Source organism: Salvelinus alpinus, chromosome 5 (assembly GCF_045679555.1).
Source record: "Salvelinus alpinus chromosome 5, SLU_Salpinus.1, whole genome shotgun sequence".
NCBI classification, from domain to species: domain Eukaryota; kingdom Metazoa; phylum Chordata; class Actinopteri; order Salmoniformes; family Salmonidae; genus Salvelinus; species Salvelinus alpinus.
Window position 1 is genome coordinate 22,714,822 of NC_092090.1, and position 12,500 is coordinate 22,727,321.

Here is a 12,500-nt window from a genome sequence, read left to right on the forward strand (position 1 = left end):
TTCCTTCTATAGCTGGGCCTACCATTCTTCTGCTGCTGGACCCATTCTTCCTCTTCATCTCTTCCTCAATACTATCATCCCCCTCTGTAATAATGACTTATTCCAGCTCCTCTTCCAGCTCTGACAGAGAGGTGTCACGTGGACCTAACCTGCATGTTCTCACTGAGTGCTCACTGTGTCATTGCTGTGTGTGGCTGTGTGTCAGTGTAGGGGTGTTGTGATGGCGTGTGGCTGTGTGTCAGTGTAGGGGTGTTGTGATGGCGTGTGGCTGTGTGTCAGTGTAGGGGTGTTGTGATGGCGTGTGGCTGTGTGTCAGTGTAGGGGTGTTGTGATGGCGTGTGGCTGTGTGTCAGTGTAGGGGTGTTGTGATGGCGTGTGGCTGTGTGTCAGTGTAGGGGTGTTGTGATGGCGTGTGGCTGTGTGTCAGTGTTGGGGTGTTGTGATGGCGTGTGGCTGTGTGTCAGTGTAGGGGTGTTGTGATGGCGTGTGGCTGTGTGTCAGTGTAGGGGTGTTGTGATGGCGTGTGGCTGTGTGTCAGTGTAGGGGTGTTGTGATGGCGTGTGGCTGTGTGTCAGTGTAGGGGTGTTGTGATGGCGTGTGGCTGTGTGTCAGTGTAGGGGTGTTGTGATGGCGTGTGGCTGTGTGTCAGTGTATGGGTGTTGTGATGGCGTGTGGCTGTGTGTCAGTGTATGGGTGTTGTGATAGCGTGTGGCTGTGTGTCAGTGTTGGGGTGTTGTGATGGCGTGTGGCTGTGTGTCAGTGTATGGGTGTTGTGATAGCGTGTGGCTGTGTGTCAGTGTAGGGGTGTTGTGATGGCGTGTGGCTGTGTGTCAGTGTAGGGGTGTTGTGATGGCGTGTGGCTGTGTGTCAGTGTAGGGGTGTTGTGATGGCGTGTGGCTGTGTGTCAGTGTAGGGGTGTTGTGATGGCGTGTGGCTGTGTGTCAGTGTAGGGGTGTTGTGATAGCGTGTGGCTGTGTGTCACTGTATGGGTGTTGTGATGGCGTGTGGCTGTGTGTCAGTGTAGGGGTGTTGTGATGGCGTGTGGCTGTGTGTCAGTGTAGGGGTGTTGTGATGGCGTGTGGCTGTGTGTCAGTGTAGGGGTGTTGTGATGGCGTGTGGCTGTGTGTCAGTGTAGGGGTGTTGTGATGGCGTGTGGCTGTGTGTCAGTGTATGGGTGTTGTGATGGCGTGTGGCTGTGTGTCAGTGTAGGGGTGTTGTGATGGCGTGTGGCTGTGTGTCAGTGTATGGGTGTTGTGATGGCGTGTGGCTGTGTGTCAGTGTATGGGTGTTGTGATAGCGTGTGGCTGTGTGTCAGTGTTGGGGTGTTGTGATGGCGTGTGGCTGTGTGTCAGTGTATGGGTGTTGTGATAGCGTGTGGCTGTGTGTCAGTGTAGGGGTGTTGTGATGGCGTGTGGCTGTGTGTCAGTGTAGGGGTGTTGTGATGGCGTGTGGCTGTGTGTCAGTGTAGGGGTGTTGTGATGGCGTGTGGCTGTGTGTCAGTGTAGGGGTGTTGTGATGGCGTGTGGCTGTGTGTCAGTGTAGGGGTGTTGTGATAGCGTGTGGCTGTGTGTCAGTGTATGGGTGTTGTGATGGCATGTGGCTGTGTGTCAGTGTAGGGGTGTTGTGATGGCGTGTGGCTGTGTGTCAGTGTAGGGGTGTTGTGATGGCGTGTGGCTGTGTGTCAGTGTAGGGGTGTTGTGATGGCGTGTGGCTGTGTGTCAGTGTAGGGGTGTTGTGATGGCGTGTGGCTGTGTGTCAGTGTAGGGGTGTTGTGATGGCGTGTGGCTGTGTGTCAGTGTAGGGGTGTTGTGATGGCGTGTGGCTGTGTGTCAGTGTAGGGGTGTTGTGATGGCGTGTGGCTGTGTGTCAGTGTAGGGGTGTTGTGATGGCGTGTGGCTGTGTGTCAGTGTAGGGGTGTTGTGATGGCGTGTGGCTGTGTGTCAGTGTAGGGGTGTTGTGATGGCGTGTGGCTGTGTGTCAGTGTAGGGGTGTTGTGATGGCGTGTGGCTGTGTGTCAGTGTAGGGGTGTTGTGATGGCGTGTGGCTGTGTGTCAGTGTAGGGGTGTTGTGATGGCGTGTGGCTGTGTGTCAGTGTAGGGGTGTTGTGATGGCGTGTGGCTGTGTGTCAGTGTAGGGGTGTTGTGATGGCGTGTGGCTGTGTGTCAGTGTAGGGGTGTTGTGATGGCGTGTGGCTGTGTGGCTGTGTGTCAGTGTATGGGTGTTGTGATGGCGTGTGGCTGTGTGTCAGCGTATGGGTGTTGTGATGGCGTGTGGCTGTGTGTGTATGTAACAGGTGTGTATGCTAAGATATTGTGTGTGTGTGTACAGTATGGATGTACCAGGTGTACTAAATGATGGCGGGTGCTGTGATTATGTGTTCCAGGTGGAGGGAGACTTAGGCTACCCAGGAAGGAATGCTAAGATCATCCACAAGGAGTCTGACATCATCATGGCCTTCGCCATCAACAGGGTGAGAGACATCTGCAGTGCACAAAGACACACACACACAAAGCTTTCCCATTTGATGTAGTTTGACATTCAGGTGCCATGTTCGTCAGGTTTTAGACTTCGACACCATAGAGATAAATGAGTGGAGTGGATTCCATTAGACTGGCCAATAAGGCCACCAGTTAACATATAACAGTCTAAGCCCTGTCTAATTTTATACTTTTTTTACATTGTTTAGTGACAAAAATAAGGGATTAAATCAATCTCCATATATACTTCCATAAATTATTTTAAACTGGTACCGGGGGACTTTCAGACTGGACTTGTGAGACCTGTGGACGTCCTAGAGCAGAACATACCATATATACGTGTTCCTGAGAGTCTCACCTTTACACAGATCAGTGTTTAGCCCAAACTGTTGGGACCCTATAGACAGAAGTTGGCAGATCGGCAGTATTGGCTTCAGACCAGTCTCAATACGCTTGTGGGGGTCGTAGTGCAAAACGGAGAGCACCATCGTGTTCCTGAGAGTCTCCTCCGTAAAGAGATTTTTAGGCCAAACCGTTCCGTCGCTCCAGACGATTTTGTGAGAATACCGATTTTCGGATCTCTCATGGTCTGACAAATACTGCTCTAACTCTGTCACCTTTCACCCCAAATGCAGAAGTGTTACATAGGTGGATGCGGTGGATTGAGTCACATCCAATGCAAAAAGAATGATATCTCTGACTTAAACTGATGGATTTTTGTATTATGCTAAATAGATTTCCACATGGGCGTGGACATCGGCCTTAGGGGGGTTAACACACAGTACACCACATCTAAATGTTTCTGTTGGAATGTCTCTTCTACTCATTCAGATTATGTGGTATACATTTACTGGCCTCTCTCTTCTCTCCCTCCCTCGTCCCCTCCTCCCCTCTTCTCTCCCTCCCCCGTCCCCTCCTCCCTCTTCTCTCCCTCCCTCGTCCACTCCTCCCTCTTCTCTCCCTCCCTCGTCCCCTCCTCCCCTCTTCTCTCCCTCCCTCGTCCCCTCCTCCCCTCTTCTCTCCCTCCCTCGTCCCCTCCTCCCCTCTTCTCTCCCTCCCTCGTCCCTTCCTCCCCTCTTCTCCCTCCCCCGTCCCCTCCTCCCTCTTCTCTCCCTCCCTCGTCCCCTCCTCCCCTCTTCTCTCCCTCCCTCGTCCCCTCCTCCCCTCTTCTCTCCCTCCCTCGTCCCCTCCTCCCCTCTTCTCTCCCTCCCTCGTCCCCTCCTCCCCTCTTCTCTCCCTCCCTCGTCCCCTCCTCCCCTCTTCTCTCCCTCCCTCGTCCCCTCCTCCCCTCTTCTCTCCCTCCCCCGTCCCCTCCTCCCTCTTCTCTCCCTCCCCCGTCCCCTCATCCCCTCTTCTCTCCCTCCCTCGTCCCCTCCTCCCCTCTTCTCTCCCTCCCTCGTCCCCTCCTCCCCTCTTCTCTCCCTCACTCGTCTCCTCCTCCCTCTTCTCTCCCTCTCCCGTCCCCTCCTCCCTCTTCTCTCCCTCCCTCGTCCCCTCCTCCCTCTTCTCTCCCTCCCTCGCCCCCCTTCCCTCTTCTCTCCCTCCCTCGTCCCCTCCTCCCTCTTCTCTCCCTCCCTCGTCCCCTCCTCCCTCTTCTCTCCCTCCCTCGTCCCCTCTTCTCTCCCTCCCTCGTCCCCTCTTCTCTCCCTCCCTCGTCCCCTCCTCCCCTCTTCTCTCCCTCCCTCCCCCCTCCAGGCTAACACCAATGAGATAGTGCTGGCGTCCACTCACGACGTGCAGGAGGTTGATGTGTCCACTCTGTTAGCTGCTCAGCCCTACACCTGGATAGGAGAGGACTTTGACAAGGAGTCACACAGGTCAGTACACTATGTTACACACACACACACATACACACACACATATACACACACACACACACACACATTGTGTTGGACTTCTTTCTCTCCTCAGTTCTGATGACGTGGACTACCGTTCTTCCCACACTAACGTTGCCCAGGCCTCCTCTACCCCGTCCCACTTCAACCCCAAAGACATGGCAGCCTCTGCATCCATGCCCTGGCTGGGGAGTGGGCAGACCAGCATGGGGGCTAGTGTGGTACGACACACAAACATCCTCCACTCACACACTCACACTCACTCACTCACACACACACACATACACACACAAAACATCCTCCACTCACTCACTCACTCACTCACTCACACACACTCACTCACTCACTCACTCACTCACACACATACACACACAAAACATCCTCCACTCACTCACACATACACAGATGCATAGTATACACACACACACACACACACACACACACACACACACACACACACACACACACACACACATACAGTATGTGTTTATATATATATATATATACACTACTGTTCAAAAGTTTGGGGCCACTTAAACATTTCCTTGTTTTTGAAAGAAAAGCCAATTTTTTGTCCATTAAAATAACATCAAATTGATCAGAAATACAGTGTAGACATTGTTAATGTTGTAAATGACTATTGTAGCTGGAAACGGCAGATTTTTTATGGAATATCTACATAGGCGTACAGAGGCCCATTATCAGCAACCAATCCTGTGTTCCAATGGCACGTTGTGTTAGCTAATCCAAATGTATCATTTTAAAATACTAATTGATCATTAGAAAACCATTTTGCAATTATGTAAGCACAGCTGACAACTGTTGTTCCTATTTAAAGAAGCAATAAAACTGGCCTTCTTTAGACTAGTTGAGTATGTGGAGCATCGGCATGTGTGGGTTTGTTTACAGGCTAAAAATGTCCAGAAACAAAGGACTTTCTTCTGAAACTCGTCAGTATATTCTTGTTCTGAGAAATTAAGGCTATTCCATGGGAGAAATTCGTACATCAGCTGATATCTCAAAGTGCTGTACAGAAACCCAGCCTAAAACCCCAAACAGCAAGCAATGCAGGTGTAGAAGCACGGTGGCTAGGAAAAACTCCCTAGAAAGGCCAAAACCTAGGAAGAAACCTAGAGAGGAACCAGGCTATGAGGGGTGGCCATTCCTCTTCTGGGTGTGCCGGGTGGAGATTATAATAGAACATGGCCAAGATGTTCAAATGTTCATAAATGACCAGCATGGTTAAATAATAATAATCACAGTAGTTGTCGAGGGTGCAGCAAGTCAGCACCTCAGGAGTAAATGTCAGTTGGCTTTTCATAGCTGATCATTAAGAGTATCTCTACCGCTCCTGCGGTCTCTAGAGAGTTGAAAACAGCAGGTCTGGGACAGGTAGCACGTCCGGTGAACAGGTCAGGGTTCCATAGCCGCAGGCAGAACAGTTGAAACTGGAGCAGCAGCACGGCCAGGTGGACTGGGGACAGCAAGGAGTCATCATGTCAGGTCGTCCTGAGGCATGGTCCCAGGGCTCAGGTCCTCCGAGAGAGAGAAAGAAAGAAAGAGAGAATTAGAGAGAGCATACTTAAATTCACACAGGACACCAGATAAGACAGGAGAAGTACTCCAGATATAACAGACTGACCCTAGCCCCCCGACACATAAACTACTGCAGCATAAATACTGGGACAGGAGGGGTCAGGAGACACTGTGGCCCCATCCGATGATACCCCCGGACAGGGCCAAACAGGAAGGATATAACCCCACCCACTTTGCCAAGGCACAGCCCCCACACCACTAGAGGGATATCTTCAACCACCAACTTACCATCCTGAGACAAGGCCGAGTATACCCCACAAAGATCTCCGCCACGGCACAACCCAAGGGGGGGCGCCAACCCAGACAGGAAGATCACGTCAGTGACTCAACCCACTCAAGTGACGCACCCCTCCTAGGGACGGCATGAAAGAGCACCAGTAAGCCAGTGACTCAGCCCCTGTAATAGGGTTAGAGGCAGAGAATCCCAGTGGAGAGAGGGGAACCGGCCAGGCAGAGACAGCAAGGGCAGTTCGTTGCTCCAGAGCCTCTCCGTTCACCTTCACACTCCTGGTCCAGACTACACTCAATCATATGACCCACTGAAGAGATGAGTCTTCAGTAAAGACTTAAAAGTTGAGACCGAGTCTGCGTCTCTCACATGGGTAGGCAGACCATTCCATAAAAATGGAGATCTATAGGAGAAAGCCCTGCCTCCAGCTGTTTGCTTAGAAATGCTAGGGACAATTAGGAGGCCTGCGTCTTGTGACCGTAGCGTACGTCTAGGTATGTACGGCAGGACCAACTCGGAAAGATAGGTAGGAGCAAGCCCATGTAACGCTTTATAGGTTAACAGTAAAACCTTGAAATCAGCCCTTGCCTTAACAGGAAGCCAGTGTAGGGAGGCTAGCACTGGAGTAATATGATCAATTTTTTGGGGGGTTCTAGTCAGGATTCTAGCAGCCGTATTTAGCACTAACTGAAATGTATTCAGTGCTTTATCCGGGTAGCCAGAAAGTAGAGCATTGCAGTAGTCTAACCTAGAAGTAACAAAAGCATGGATTAATTTTTCTGCATCATTTTTGGACAGAAAATTTCAGATTTTTGCAATGTTACCTAGATGGAAAAAAGCTGTCCTTGAAACAGTCTTGATATGTTCGTCAAAAGAGAGATCAGGGTCCAGAGTAACGCCGAGGTCCTTCACAGTTTTATTTGAGACGACTTTACAACCATCAAGATTAATTGTCAGATTCAACAGAAGATCTCTTTGTTTCTTAGGACCTAGAACAAGCATCTCTATTTTGTCCGAGTTTAAAAGTAGAAAGTTTTCAGCAATCCACTTCCTTATTTCTGAAACACAGGCTTCTAGCGAGGGCAATTTTGGGGCTTCACCATGTTTCATTGAAATGTACAGCTGTGTGTCATCCGCATAGCAGTGAAAGTTAACATTATGTTTTCGAATGACATCCCCAAGAGGTAAAATATATAGTGAAAACAATAGTGGTCCTAAAACGGAACCTTGAGGAACACCGAAATGTACAGTTGATTTGTCAGAGGACAAACCATTCACAGAGACAAACTGATATCTTTCCGACAGATAAGATCTAAACCAGGCCAGAACTTGTCCGTGTAGACCAATTTGTGTTTCCAATCTCTCCAAAAGAATGTGGTGATCGATGGTATCAAAGGCAGCACTAATGTGAGGAGGCCAGTTTTATTGCTTCTTTAATTAGGACAACAGTTTTCAGCTGTGCTAACATAATTGCAAAATGGTTTTCTAATGATCAATTAGCCTTTTAAAATGATAAACTTGGATTGGCTAACACAACATGCCATTGGAACACAGGAGTGATGGTTGCTGATAATGGGCCTCTGTACGCCTATGTAGATATTCCATAAAAATCTGCCGTTTCCAGCTACAATAGTCATTTACAACATTAACAATGACTACACTCTATTACTGATCAATTTGATGTTATTTTAATGGACAAAAAAATTGTTTTCTTTCAAAAACAAGGACATTTCTAAGTGACCCCAAACTTTTGACATTTCAGTTGAATGCATTCAGTTGTACAACTGACTAGGTACAGTATCTCCTTTCATACTTTCCATTTACTTTGAACTTGTCAGTGCAGTGTAGTCCAGTGAGAGAGGTAGTAGTCTGGCCTGTAGAGGGACACAGTACTCAGGAGGGAAACCTCCGTCCCAGCCTGTCTGGCTCACAGCTCACCACTCTAAACTCAAGGTCCTGTCTGTTTATTATGAAAACCTATCGTCTCTCCCCACACTGCTCTGGTGTCATAGGAAATATGTGCAGCAGAACTCATCAGAGTACTGTAAGACGGTTTAAAGCAAGCAGGCAAACGTTCTTCTTTTAATGTTAGACGTCATTGTGTCACCCTATTCCTCGCTCGCTGTGTCCGAACTGAGGCCCGCTAGCTGGACCTAGTCAGTCCAGTGAATATTGACACTGGTTTATCTTTCTCAGGCCAAACAGACAGAGAGTGGAGGACTAAACAGGCTGGTAGATGAGTCTATGTTACCAGAGATAGGCAGTGTGTGTGTTTGTATGAGAGAGATGGGAGAGTATCAACACACAGATACCCAGCTCTCACAGCGTCTCCTCGGCTGCCCAAGGTACAGGCCTGCGTCACCGCATCACCCGCTTCTCAAATATGTCCCCGTTCAAGTGATAATTCTTCATGCTACAGTCAATATGGAGTACTGTTGCCTTGTAGCAGAAGTATAAATATGTCCTAGTCTAGGTGGTGAGTCTTGGTAAGGCCAGACTGTATGGAAAGACATACTGTCGTTCAGTGTCATTGGCTTATACTGTATGTGTAAAATAGGTCCTAGTTCAGATGATGAATCCCCTTTAGAGTGAAAGGTTGTAGAGTAGTTTTAATGAACTAAAAGAAAGACCTGCACACTGCTCTGGCCAGTATCACTTCAGTGTATGAAACTGACGTATTGGCCTGCTGGCCTTCATCAGAGCTGTTTCAGTTCAAAGAAATGTCCTAGTTGAGTACTGAAGTCCGTAGTGTAGAGCAGCACTGTGTATTGACTGAATGTTTTAAAGACTGAGGTTTCAAATGAAGTTTGATGTATTAGGTTATTTGAATGTTGTTTTTCAGATTATGAAGAGGAACCTGAACAATGTGAAGAGAATGACCTCCCACCCCATATTCCAGTACTGTAAGTATCATCTAATGTATACAGTACCATATAGCACTACTGTATTATATACAGTATACCACCACTACTGTATTATATACAGTATACCACCACTACTGTATTATATACAGTATACCACCACTAGGTTATATACAGTATACCACCACTACTGTATTATATACAGTATACCACCACTAGGTTATATACAGTATACCACCGCTAGGTTATATACAGTATACCACCGCTAGGTTATATACAGTATACCAGTACTAGGTTATATACAGTATACCACCACTAGGTTATATACAGTATACCACCACTAGGTTATATACAGTATACCACCACTAGGTTATATACAGTATACCACCACTAGGTTATATACAGTATACCACCACTAGGTTATATACAGTATACCACCACTAGGTTATATACAGTATACCACCACTAGGTTATATACAGTATACCACTACTATGTTATATACAGTATACCACTACTGTGTTATATACAGTATACCACCACTAGGTTATATACAGTATACCACCACTAGGTTATATACAGTATACCACTACTGTGTTATATACAGTATACCACCACTAGGTTATATACAGTACACCACCACTAGGTTATATACAGTACACCACCACTAGGTTATATACAGTACACCACCACTAGGTTATATACAGTATACCACTACTATGTTATATACAGTATACCACCACTAGGTTATATACAGTATACCACCACTAGGTTATATACAGTATACCACCACTAGGTTATATACAGTATACCACCACTAGGTTATATACAGTATACCACCACTAGGTTATATACAGTATACCACCACTAGGTTATATACAGTATACCACTACTATGTTATATACAGTATACCACCACTAGGTTATATACAGTATACCACCACTAGGTTATATACAGTATACCACTACTATGTTATATACAGTATACCACCACTAGGTTATATACAGTATACCACCACTAGGTTATATACAGTATACCACCACTATGTTATATACAGTATATCACTACTGTGTTATATACAGTATACCACTACTAGGTTATATACAGTATACCACTACTGTGTTATATACAGTATACCACCACTAGGTTATATACAGTATACCAGTAATACAGTATACCACCACAGTAATGTAAAGGGCTTACATGTGTTACATATATATACTGTATGTTACAGGAGAAGGTCAATTTGGGAAATATATACGTTTCCCGTAACAACTTTGAAACAGGAAAGGAGCCAGCATATATTACAAGTTAAATCAGTTGACAGACAGTGAGCTGGTATGGGTCGTATCAGGACAACTTATCTGGTTATATACAGTATACCACTACTAGGTTATATACAGTATACCACTACTAGGTTATATACAGTATACCACCACTATGTTATATACAGTATACCACCACTATGTTATATACAGTATACCACCACTACTAGGTTATATACAGTATACCACCACTATGTTATATACAGTATACCACCACTACGTTATATACAGTATACCACCACTAGGTTATATACAGTATACCACCACTAGGTTATATACAGTATACCACTACTAGGTTATATACAGTATACCACCACTAGGTTATATACAGTATACCACCACTAGGTTATATACAGTATACCACTACTAGGTTATATACAGTATACCACCACTAGGTTATATACAGTATACCACCACTAGGTTATATACAGTATACCACTACTGTGTTATATACAGTATACCACCACTAGGTTATATACAGTATACCACCACTAGGTTATATACAGTATACCACCACTAGGTTATATACAGTATACCACTACTAGGTTATATACAGTATACCACTACTAGGTTATATACAGTATACCACCACTAGGTTATATACAGTATACCACTACGTGGTTATATACAGTATACCACTACTAGTTATATACAGTATACCACCACTAGGTTATATACAGTATACCACCACTAGGTTATATACAGTATACCACCACTAGGTTATATACAGTATACCACTACTGTGTTATATACAGTATACCACCACTAGGTTATATACATTATACCACCACTAGGTTATATACAGTATACCACCACTAGGTTATATACAGTATACCACCACTAGGTTATATACAGTATACCACTACTAGGTTATATACAGTATACCACCACTAGGTTATATACAGTATACCACCACTAGGTTATATACATTATACCACCACTAGGTTATATACAGTATACCACCACTAGGTTATATACAGTATACCACCACTAGGTTATATACAGTATACCACTACTAGGTTATATACAGTATACCACCACTAGGTTATATACAGTATACCACCACTAGGTTATATACAGTATACCACCACTAGGTTATATACAGTATACCACCACTAGGTTATATACAGTATACCACTACTAGGTTATATACAGTATACCACTACTAGGTTATATACAGTATACCACCACTAGGTTATATACAGTATACCACTACTGTGTTATATACAGTACACCACCATTAGGTTATATACAGTATACCACTACTAGGTTATATACAGTATACCACCACTAGGTTATATACAGTATACCACCACTAGGTTATATACAGTATACCACCACTAGGTTATATACAGTATACCACTACTGTGTTATATACAGTATACCACCACTAGGTTATATACATTATACCACTACTAGGTTATATACAGTATACCACCACTAGGTTATATACAGTATACCACTACTAGTGTTATATACAGTACACCACCACTAGGTTATATACAGTATACCACTACTAGGTTATATACAGTATACCACCACTAGGTTATATACAGTATACCACTACTAGGTTATATACATTATACCACCACTAGGTTATATACAGTATACCACTACTGTGTTATATACAGTATACCACCACTAGGTTATATACATTATACCACCACTAGGTTATATACAGTATACCACTACTGTGTTATATACAGTATACCACCACTAGGTTATATACAGTATACCACCACTAGGTTATATACAGTATACCACCACTAGGTTATATACAGTATACCACTACTAGGTTATATACAGTATACCACCACTAGGTTATATACAGTATACCACTACTGTGTTATATACAGTATACCACCACTAGGTTATATACAGTATACCACCACTAGGTTATATACAGTATACCACCACTAGGTTATATACAGTATACCACCACTAGGTTATATACAGTATACCACTACTAGGTTATATACAGTATATGTACTATACAGTATACTGACGGCCTGTACACAACTCTGTTTGAATGACTGGTCTGTTCCTTCAAATAGGGGAATTTCAACCATTTCCTAATGTTTCTGTGTGTTAGATATGACTGGGGCTCAGGACGGCAGTGTTCGTATGTTTGAGTGGAACAGGCCACAACAACTCATCTGCTTCAGACAGGCAGGCAACG

General features: G+C 45.2%; 1 protein-coding gene across 2 annotated transcripts in view; it reads left to right on the forward strand.

The window, feature by feature from the left end:
• dmxl2 (Dmx-like 2) overlaps nt 1-12,500 on the forward strand; it is a 129,507-nt gene that overhangs the window by 109,864 nt on the left and 7,143 nt on the right. The window lies entirely within an intron of this gene.